This window comes from Mirounga angustirostris, unplaced genomic scaffold (assembly GCF_029215605.1).
Source record: "Mirounga angustirostris isolate CCGP_5_RB_7025 unplaced genomic scaffold, mMirAng1.0.hap1 SCAF_17, whole genome shotgun sequence".
NCBI lineage: Eukaryota > Metazoa > Chordata > Mammalia > Carnivora > Phocidae > Mirounga > Mirounga angustirostris.
In genome coordinates, this window is record NW_026991725.1 from 25,682,823 (window position 1) to 25,694,501 (window position 11,679).

Sequence of the window (11,679 nt, forward strand, 5' to 3'; positions counted from 1 at the left end):
CGGGTCTCGAGCTCCCACTGTCTGGGGAGGAAGTGCTTTTAAGTTGTGAGAGGAGCCACCCTCTTCTCTGCCCCTCCTACATCAGCTCCTTCCTCCAATCCGACCTCAACCATGGCCCCTACGGTGTCTTCTAGAACCAAGGGGTATGAGAACGTGAGAGTGACAGCCCACTCAGTGGTCATAGGATCATTAATCATCAGGTTATTCATTTTCAGAAATACCCCTGTGTAGCCCAGCAGACAAGGATCCCAGCCCCAGGCAGGAGAATATGGGCAAGTTATTGATTTGACACACGTTTAAGCCTGACTACCATGGGCCAGGGAGTCAGAGGTGACGGAGGGATTTTTATTTCTCTTGGGTACATACCTAGGAGTGGAATTGCCGGGTCATATGGCAATTCCATGTTTAACATTTTTTAAAAAGATTTATTTATTTATGAGAGAGAGAGAGAGTATGCGCAAGGTTGGGGGGAGGGGCAGAGGGAGAGGGAGAGAGAGAGAATCTCAAGCAGACTCCACGCTGAGCGCAGAGCCCAACATAGGGCTTGATCTCATGACCCCGAGATCATGACCTGAGCAGAAATCAAGAGTTAGATGCTTAACTGACTGAGCCACCCAGGGGCACCCTGTGTTTAACATTTTGAAGAACTGTCAAACTATTTCCCAAAGTGGCCTCACGATTTTATATTCCCATACAAAATAGGTGAAGGTTCCTCATATGGTTCAATATATGAAGGATCCTTGACAAAACCCGTTATTGTCTTTTTGATTCTAGTCTTCTGGTGGTTATGAGATGGTATCTCACTGTGGTTTTGATTTGCATTACCCCAATGATGTTGCGCACCTTTTCATGTGCTTATTGACCATTTCTAGATTTTCTTTGGAGAAACATCTATTTAAATCATTTGCCCAAGGGCACCTGGGTGGCTAAGTTGGTTAAGCATCTGCCTTCAGCTCAGGTCATGATCCTGGAGTCCCAGGATCGAGTCCTGCATCAGGCTACTTGCTCAGCAGGGAGTCTGCTTCTCCCTCTGCCCTTCACCCCACTCGTGCTCTCTCTCAAATAATACAAATAAATAAAATCTTTAAAAATAAAATAAATAAATCATTTGCCCATTTTTAAATTGGGTTGTTTTTTATTGTGAGTTGTTAAGAGTTCCTTATTTATTCTAGATACAAGTCCTTTATTAGCTACAGTACTTGCAAATATTTTCTTCCATTCTGTGGAATATCTTTTCACCTTCTTGATGGTGTCCTTTGAAGCATACAACTTTAAAATTTTAGGGCCCAGGGGCGCCTGGGTGGCTCAGTCGTTAAGCATCTGCCTTCGGCTCAGGTCATGGTCCCAGGGTCCTGGGATTGAGCCCTGCATCGGGCTCCCTGCTCCGCGGGAAGTCTGCTTCTCCCTCTCCCACTCCCCCTGCTTGTGTTCCCTCTCTCGCTGTGTCTCTCTCTGTCAAATAAATAAATAAAATCTTAAAAAAAAATAAATAAAATTTTAGGGCCCAATTCATTTATTTTCTTTCATCACTTCTGCTTTTGGCATTCTATCTAAAAATCTATTGCCTAGTTCAAGTTCAAGAAGATTTAATTAATTCCTCTGTTTTCTTCTGAGAGTTTTATACTTCTAGTTTTGACATTTAGCTCTGATCCATTTTGAGTTAATTTCTAGATATCATGTACCCTTCTATTCCCAGTATGGAGTGTGTTAAATGCTTTTTCTGTGTCCACTTTAGTTTTTTGTCCTTTGTTCTATTAAATATGGAAAATATGTGGATTGATTTTTATATGTTGAACCAACCTTGAATTCCTGGGATAAATCACTGGGACGTGGTGTATAATCTTTTTTTATATGTTGCTGGGTTGAGGTGTTAATATTTTGTTGAGGATTTTTGCTTCTATACTTATAAGCAATAATGGTCTGTAGTTTTCTTTTTTTAACTTTTAAAAAAGATTTTATTTATTTATTTGAGAGGGAGAGAGAGAGAGAGAGAGAGAAGCAGACTCCCCGCTGAGCAGGGAAGCTCAATCCTAGGACCCTGGGATCATGACCTGAGCCAAAGGCAGCGGCTTAACTGACTGAGCCACCCAGGTGCCCCTGTAGTTGTATTTTCTTGTGATGTCTTTGTGTGGTTTGGGTCTCAGGGTTAAGTGTAATTAAAGATCTGTCAATTTTGTAAATCTTTTCAACATACTAATTTTTGGTTTTATTGATTGTCCCTACTTTTTCCTATTCTCTATTTCATTTGGTTGCATTCTCGTCTTTATTATTTCTTTCCTTCTGCTTGATTCAGGTTTAGTTTTGTCTTTTTTTTTCTGATTTCTTAAGGTGAAAGGTTAGGTTCTTTACATGACATCTTCTTTTTTTTTTTTCCCCTAATATAGGCATTTATAGCTATAAATTTCCAAGTACTCACTTAACTGCATCCCATAGGTGTTGATATGTTGTGTTTTCATTTTCATCCATCTCAAAGTATTTTCTAATTTCCCTTGTGAGTTCTTAGGCCCATTGATGATTTAGGAGTATGCTGTTTAATTTCCACATATCTGTGGATTCTTAAAATTTCCTTCTCTTATTGATTGTGGTCAGAGACTGTAATTTGTATGATCTCAATTCTTTTAAATTTATTGAGATTCATTTTATATCCTAACATGAGGTCTGTCTTGGAGAATGTTCCATGTGCACCTGGGAAGAATATGTATTCTGCTCTTGTTGGGTGAAGTAGTCTATAGTATCTGTCAGGTCCAGTTGATTTATAGTGTTGTTCACATTTTCTCTTTCCTTATTGATCGACTGCCTGGTTGTTATATCCATTATTGAAAGTAGGACATTGAAGTCTCCAACCATGATGGCTGAACTGCGTATTTCTCCCTTCAGTTCTGCCCGTGTTTGCGTCATGTGTCTTTGGGCTCTGTGTTTGAGGTGCATATATGTTTATTTGTTAGGTCTTCTTGATGGATGAACATTCTGTTGGGATGTAGTGCAGTGAGCTTAGCTCCCTGTATGATCTTGGGCAAGTTGCTTCCCTCTCTGGGCCTCAGTTTTCTCAAGTGTAGAGTGGGGAGACTGGGCTGCCTAACAGACACCTAAGCTTTGGCATCTGAGACTGAAGTGCAGGACTTGCTTGTGGCGTCCTGCTTATGGCTTAACCACTTCCTTTATCCCAAATCCCCCAAGTGGAAGCGTGGAAGCCCTCACTGAACCTTCCCTCCAGCCCAAAGATTTTGACTACTCTCATCGTTGGCATTTGGAGCCCATTTGCCTTTAGGGATATCGGAAATCTCTTGAACTAGGTGGAAAGGACTCTCAGGGGTTATATCTGGGCAGGGTGTTGGTAAGGAGGGCAGGGCAACTTCAGTTTGGAATTCTTCCAGAAGCTTCCTCCTGCAACCCTTTTCCATGTGCCAGATGCTTCTAAGAAAAAAAATAAACTTAGAGGCAGACGACCTGTGTTCCAGCCTTGCCTCTACTATAACTCCCTATGTGACTTTGGGCAAGTCACTTCTTCTCTCTGGTTCTTGGCCACCCACTGAAAATCATGGGATTGGACCACATAAGGTCCAGGCTCTCTTTTCAGGATATTTCTTGTTATCCTCAGGGATTTCCTTTGGTTCTCTAGCCGGTATAGGCCCCCATAGAAGGTCCACAAGTATATTGGGAAGGACGGGAGAATTTTGTGGCAGATGCAGCATGTTGTCAGGGTAGAGGGATAAGGAGCTGCTGATTCTGGTCTCCTTAGCAGCCTCTGCCTGATGCTAAGTGGTGGTGCTCACTCCAAACCCTTTTCCTCCTCTCACTGTTCTGCCCAGCCCCCCACCACCTCTGGCTCTATGGACATTGCATGTTGTGGCCTGGGAGCCTTCAGGTTCAGTTTCCTAGCTGGTCTTTGAGCAAAACCATGGGGATTCCCTAGTATTTTTCAACACTGATTGTGAGCTCTCCTTCTTCATGATAGCATGCAATCAGTGACTATTCACTGTGAGCACATTCTTTATGGGAGGTACGGTATAGGAGGAACCCAGTATGACTTTCCAAGTCCTTTCCCATCCATGGAGACCCAGGTTGGCCCACTTCCACTGCCCTTTCTTCTCTGAACTTCCATAGCACTTTACTCTGGGGACACCTAAATTGGCACGTGAACTATTTTCTATTCTGGAATAGACTTTATGCTTCTTGAAAACAAAATTGTGCTGTGTGCTTTTCTGGGTTGTCTGCATTGCCTCAAACAATGCCATGATAAAAAAACACAAATTTTTGGGGGCGCCTGGGTGGCTCAGTTGGTTAGGCGACTGCCTTCGGCTCGGATCATGGTCCTGGAGTCCCGGGATCGAGTCCCGCATCGGGCTCCCTGCTCGGCAGGGAGTCTGCTTCTCCCTCAGACCCTCCCCCCTCTCCTGCTCTCTCTCTCTCAAATAAATAAATAAATAAATAAATAAAATCTTTAAAAAAAAAACCAAAAACACAAATTTTTAATGTAGTTTGGTATAGTTTAATAATAATTCAACAATGGGTCCCCTGGGTGATGTCCTCTTTCATGGAAGGTTCTGCCCCATCCCACTTGTTATAGAGCATGTGTTGCATGTCTAGCAAGAGACTTGGAGCTAGCTTCTGGAGACTGCTGACTCTTTCCTTCTGGAGAATCTTTTTTTTTTTTTAAAGATTGATTTATTTATTTGAGAGAGAGAGGCAGGGGGTGGGGAAAGCACAACAGGAAGAGGGGCAGAGGGTGAGAGAGAATCTCCAGCAGACTCCCTGCTGAGCACAGAGCCCAACGTGGGACTTCATCTCAAGACCCTGAGATCATGACCCGAGCTGAAATCAAGCGTCGGATGCTTAACTGATTGAGCCACCCAGGTGCCCCTCCCCTCTTTTTCCTTCTGGAGAATCTTAAAAGTCAAAGCAGGGACTTCAGGAGTGAAGCCCCTTACTGATGCTCAGGGGCTCGTGGGAGTGGGCTCCATTGTGTCCAAGCTGTGCCAGGGATGTGCTCAGTCTTATGAGTAAAGGTGAGTTCTTCGAGTCTGTGTTCTCCGTTTGGAGTGCCGGGAATACTCCAAAGTGTCCGTACAAAGGACACGTTCATAAGAGAAGCAGATGCACTGTGCTTGCTTATATCCAGAGCATCTTTGCCCCATTAGGTCTTTGGTCTTTTAAAGACTGATTGCCTTATAGAAATGGAGACTGTTCAACACTGAACAGCTGATAAGCAAGTGCCTAATAAACATTTAATTGATTAATGAAGTGACTTTCCTGAGATGCCAGTGCTCCCTCCACCTCTTCCTTGGGAGCTCCTTTCTTCCTTTTAAATTGACTTTAGTGGGAGTTGACTGCCGACACTGGTCTCAGCAGCAGCTTGAATAGGGACCTGTATTATGGCAGAGCAGAGAACACTTTGCTCCCAGGGAATAGGCCCCAGGACATCTGTTTTGGTTCTGCAGTGACTTCATTCATCCCTTTTACAAATATATTTGACAAGCACTTATGTGTCAGGCATGGCTCTGGACTCGACAAATACAAGGATGAGCATCCATGGTCCCTGGCCTTACCTAGCTCACCTGGGGCATAGTGGGTGTATTAGTCAGCTCAGGCTGACAACATACCATAGATTGGGTGGCTTAAACAATAGAAATGTATTTCATCGTCACACTTCTGGAGCCTGGGAGCTGCAGATCAGGGTCCAACAGAGTCAGCCTCTCTTTCTGGCTTATAGATGGCTACCTTCTTGCTATGTCCTCACATGGCCTTTTCCCAGTGTGTGCAAGGGGTGAGGAGAGAGGAGAAGAGGGAGAGGGAGAGAAGCCTCTGATATCTCTTCTTATAGGACATTAATCCTATTGGATCAGGGCCCTACTCTTATGACCTTATTTAACCTTAATTATTGCCTTTACAGGCTCCAACTCCAAATGTTGCCACCCTGGGGGTTAGGGCTTCAACAAATGGATTTTGGAGGGACACAAACAGTTATACCATAACAGTGGGGAAGATGGAAAAATAAAGAGGCAGTTAAAAGTATAAACACTAAAAGTATAAAAACATTCATGAAAAGGTTACATTCAACTCAACATGGGAAGGGAAGAGGATGCAAATAGAAAGGTATCCAGGAATATCATGATATTATTCTTTATACCTTCATGCATTAAACATTTCATAATATTTAAACAAATAATGGAGGACAGAATATAGTACAATGTAGTGAGAACTAACGGGTGGGGGATGGGGCAAACCCAAGATGCCGCAGGAGCACGTAGGGGAGGCCACGAGGAAAAGTGCCATCTCAGAGCAGTAGGAGCGACCCAGGGGAAGAAAGGAGGATGGTGGCAAGTGGTCAGGAACAAGTGCCAAGGCCAGAAATGTTGCCCAGCAGACCTTGAACGGGTTGCTTACTTCCTCAGAATTGCTCGATTCGGGAGTTCAGGACACCAGGAGAGCCCCACTGTTGAACTTGGCCTTCTTGCAAGGGAGATGTAGGGTGTGGGCCGGATTTCTAGCCTGAGCAGTGGGAAGTTGCGTTTGGCACATGAGACATCTTTTGCTTTTGCTATGTCTTTGGAACGAATCTCTCTTTGCCATTGTGATGTGGTGTGCAAAGCATTTCCTAGAACTGACTGTTCTCCACTAGTCTGTTTGTCCATTTGTCCATCCATTCACTCATCCAGCATCCATTTACTGAGCTCCCTCTCTGCCAGGTATTGGGTCAAGTGCTAGGACCTGAAGGCCCAGTAAGTCATGGCCAACTAATGGCCACAGAGCATGCCAACTAGTGGGAAATAATAAGCCTCCACATTTGCATAGGGCTTCCATATTTCTAAACCCATTCTTATATCTTATCCATGTAACCTTCAGGGTTGCTCTGTTTGCTAGGTTTCAGTTTTCTGATTGAGATTTCAAACAAAGGAAGTGACTTGACCTTTGACTCTAAGCTCAGGGGCTTTTCCCACCGTGCCAGGCTGACACTAGGCATGACCTGAAGGACTCAGGCCATGGCTGTCCCCTCCTTGCCTGGAAAACATGCCCTCAGACAAGGTTTCCTGCACCCTGTCCCACTCTCTGAGAATGTGTGCTCAGCTTTTGGGGAAGTCCCACCCATGAACGAAGGTTTCTGAGAAGGAGCAGGGAAGAAGATCTGGAAGAAACCTTCCTAGTTATTCAGTTCAACCACCCAATGATGACTTGGTGGCCTAGAGGGTAAAGAATAACATAGCTGAACTGTTTCTGTCTGTAAAGCCCTGATCATGGTCTTACTGTTTCTTAACAATTTTTGGACCCACCTCGTATCCTTTTAACGAACTCCTTTTTCTGAATCAATTAACTAGGGTTGTGTTTCCCAACCAAGAACTTAGGCTGCTAGAATTTGTAAAGAGTGATGTACTGTTTATTGATGTGACCCATCCAGTCTTCTCAAGTGAAATGGGGTCCATATGCAAATTCTGTAAATAAACTGGAAAAATACTGATTTTTCAAGATAGGCTCCTAAAGGTCTACATTAGATGAACTGGTCTTATCATGTATATTAAATAAGACATGCAGAATGGATGATATTGACTGAAGACAGAATCCAGAAGAAATAAAAAAAACAAAGGCATGTCTGAAAATAGTATTAAAAAGTCTGGATTTCCCTCTCTCCTGGCTGAAATATCTCAAAAATGTTAAAAGCTCATTTATCTTTGTCAAACTTTGGCATGAGCTGAGACATCAGATCACAAAATAAGGTGGGAAGAGTGCAGAAGCAAGGAAGACTGAGCAGGAGTGTGGTGGGAGACATGGTCAGTGTAGGTGACACTTACGGATAGTATATTTGAAAGTCCCTAAGAGAGTAAATCTTAAGAGTTCTTATCACCAGAAAAAAATTTTTTTTTGTATCTGTGAGATGATAGATGTTAACTAATTGTGGTAATCAATTCACATTTCTAATATGTATAAATCAAGTCATGATGCTATGCACCTTGAACTTAATATAGGGCCGTATATCCATTATATCTCAGTAAAACTGGAAAAAATGTAAAAAAAAAAGGAATAACTACTTACTGTTGTTATAAAAGCCTACCGTAAACTCACCCCCCTGCTACCATAAGAAAGAACAGGGCAAGTCTTGAACAGGGCAAGAAAAAACAGAGATCTTTTCTGGAAGGTGTGATCTGGAGAGATCCAACAGAAGGAAGCACACCCCTGAGGCCCCTGAAGGGAGCCAAATCTGCAGAATCTCAGTCCTGCCTTGCTTGCAGTTGGAGGCCTGGTCAAAGTACCCATTTCTTGGCTCTCCCCAGAGTGTTCTGCAGCTTCCAGTCCCTCTGGGCAAGTAGATCAAGTCCAAGATGGTACCTCTTATGCCTCCCTCCACCTCCAATCCCTGTTTTCTTTTACTTGGGAACAAGCTATTCCCATGTGGAAGCCAATGGGACTGGGCCTCCATCAGTGCTGCATAACTTGGTATGGGTTTAGGGGTCCAGCCAGACAGGGACACCCCAAATTTGAGAAATGTTCTGCTTTGAACTTACCTAGAGTTTTGTAATCTGAACATCTAAAGAAGGAGCTCTTTTAATTCCAGCGTGTGTGTGTATTTTGTGTTGGTTGCTTAGTATTAAGAATTCTATTTGGAGAGAGGCTATTATCTTTTTAGGGCGTAGGGCCTTTGAAGGTCTTTATTAGGCCTTGGGCCACCATGAGGGAAAGTAGCAACAGGGTGAGGTGAAGAGCTGTCAGGTGGCAGGGGGAAGGAGGCAGCTCTCCAGGAGGAAGAAAAGGGAAGGAGGGACAGGCACAGACTAGCATGAGGCCTCAGGTCACCCTGACACCTGTTGCCACGGACCGGTGGTGGTTTCCTGCCACTTGTCAGGACACGAGTGCACAGAGAACACAATGGGTTTGCCTTAACAAGAAGATGCTTCCTGTTTTGCCACCTGGGTTCAGTGCCGAGAGGAAGAGTTTATGGGTCTGTGTTTTGAGAACCAAAGCCAAGCTCTGTGAGGGAAGGAGTGGGGACAGGTGAGGATGGGGTCTGGGGAAATGTGAAAGGGAAAGCAGGGGAGCCATTTGTCCTTCTAGAATGGCTCAGAGAAACCTCATACCATTCTAGTCTCAGCCAGTGGGGGGAAAGGAATGGTCACACTGTCCTCCTGTCCCAACAGCTCCATGCCAGAGCCCCTGTGTGTGCCTGACAGTTGCCCAGAATCTCCTTGGCTTTTTTTGTCCCTTAGTGAGAGACTTTTGCAGTGACCTTTACCTTGGTGAGGTGGCAAGAGCAGCTGGAAACTTGGACTGAAATAGCCTCGTGGTGAAAGCAGAGGCAGGAAAAGGTGATGCTGATCTCAGGGCAAGTGATGAATGAGAAATCCCGCGTGCCTGCACCCCACCCCCCCAGATGGAGCTCACCACTGGGTCAGCCCTACAATTTTCACAGTAGAGTGTGTACATTTTATTTTAATTAAGTTTAATCAATTCATTAATTTTAATTAAGTTTAATCAATTAAATTTTTTTAAAGATTTTATTTATTTATTTGAGACAGAGAGAATGAGAGAGACAGAGAGCACATGAGAGGGGGGAGGGTCAGAGGGAGAAGCAGGCTCCTCGCCGAGCAGGGAGCCTGATGTGGGACTCGATCCCGGGACTCCAGGATCATGACCTGAGCCGAAGGCAGTCGCTTAACCAACTGAGCCACCCAGGCGCCCTTAATCAATTAATTTTTAAAAGATTTTATTTATTTGAGAGAGAGCATGCACGAGAGAGAGAGAGAGAGAGAGAGAGAGAGAACACATGAATGGGGGGGGAGGGACAAAGAGAGAGGGAGAAGCAGACTCCCCGCTGAGCAGGGAACCTGACGTGGGGCTCAATCCCAGGATCCCGGGATCATGACCTGAGTCCAAGGCAGACACTTAACGGACTGAGCCACCCAGGTGCCCCTAATTAATTTTAATTAATTAATTAAGGTGTGTGAGAGGGTAAGCTTTATTTCTACTCTCAAACTCTTCCAACTTTGCATAAAGTCTTCATCTCTGCCTCAGAGATGGCAGAAATTGTAATAAGCAATGCACCGCCATGCATAACACAGTGAATTTTAATGTCCCCCTCCACCACTTTGGGAGGAAGGGAGGTCACACTATACACTTTTGGAGACATCCCAAAGGTTGTCTGGCACTTTGGTCTAGAAAAGATTTGGTGCAATTTCTTGCTGGCTTAGGATACTAAAAGGCACATAAAATTTGGTTGCTCAACCCCTCTGTGCTGGGGTGGGGCAAAAGGTGGACAGGGAGGTGGTCTGGGACAGAGGGGCAGACCATGGGTGTGGGCTCAGGTTCTTGTTGACAGAGGTCGTTGATCCTGGCTGGCTGCTGGGGTGGCTGAGGGCTGTCTGAGTGCTCAGGCTGGGTGGATGCTGCCTTGGTGGCCTTCGTCGGCCCAATCCACCAGCTCACTGCTCCGGAACCATAGCTGGATCTCCCTCTGGGCCCCCTCCATGGAGTCGCTGGCATCGATGCTGTTCTTGCTAATGTGGATGCTGAAGTCCCCCCTGATGGTGCCGGGGGCAGCCTCAGCGGAGTTGGGGTGGCCTAGTCCTATCATGGCCTTTGAGGAGCAGACCGCATTGCGGCCATGGCTGCTGCTGGCCAGAGCTCATGTAGGTGATGAGGGCCGGGTAGAAGGGCTTCCTCTGCAGGTCATGGTAGTGTTTGGCAAGGACTCTGGTGCCTGCAGCATCTTCATCCCCACCAGCCTGAAGTCCCTCCTCTCAGAGCACTGGATCCCATCCCCAACAAGCCACTGCTCCACCCCATTTGGCTTCACTGCAGCCAGGGTCTGCTCCCTGGTCTGGGAGGACCCTCCCGAGTTGGGGCATGTGAGCAGGCTCAGGCCTGGGGCCGAGAGCCACTCCGTAGCCCAGGCTCCATGGTGCCTGGTGTGTGAGAAGGTAAGATTTCTGGCCTCACTCTCTGACTCCCACCTGTACCCAGTCATTCTGGGCCAACTTTGAGTTCCCCCAAAGCACTGTGCACATTCATTCTTCTGGGTTCTTCCAATGCTCTTCTCTCAAAGAGAGAAGGCTCTTTCTTCCCCTGTTAGACTCCAACTCGTCATTTAAGAACCAGCTCCCGTAGCCCTCCATGGTGTGTCCCAAGGGGCTGCCCATGATCTCCCTCTCGAGGGCTGTTGGCTGAGAGCCTGGAGTTTGTACATTTTGGTTATTAGAAAGCCTAGTGTCTTTATGCTTGTTTAGCTTGAGCCCATCTGTTGCGGTGGAAGAGGATGGGGTTCCAGTATCTGCTTGGCCAGCCAAGTTTCCAGGAGCCCCTCTCTTGTTTCCTCCTCTGGGGATTGAACCAGATGAACTTGGATGTCCTCTCTGGTCTCACAACTGGAGGATTCCATTGATCATCTCCAGGAGAGGGGGGTGAGGTTCAAAGAAGCTTAGTTTATGCACATTTAGGAAATCGTAGTAGAGCTTTGGTCAGAAAGAAAACACAGGAAGAGTCTTGGAACCATCCTTCCCACACAGTTGTTTAAGGGGAACATGTCTGCTTCCTCCTCCTCTTGTACCCTCTCCATGGCATGCAAAGCCCTTCTCAACAAGTCTCATTCACCACCTCTGGCCTCACTCTCTGACCCCCACCTGTACCCAGCCATTCTGGGCCAACTTTGAGTTCCCTCAAAGCACTGTGCACATTCATTCTTCTGGGTTCTTCCAG

The 11,679-nt window shown here is 45.7% G+C and overlaps 1 pseudogene; it reads right to left on the bottom strand.

Moving 5' to 3' along the window:
- Positions 1-10,354: 10,354 nt before the first annotated feature.
- Positions 10,355-10,699, bottom strand: LOC123854730 (nucleoside diphosphate kinase, mitochondrial-like; annotated as a pseudogene).
- Between the last annotated feature and the right edge of the window lie 980 nt (positions 10,700-11,679).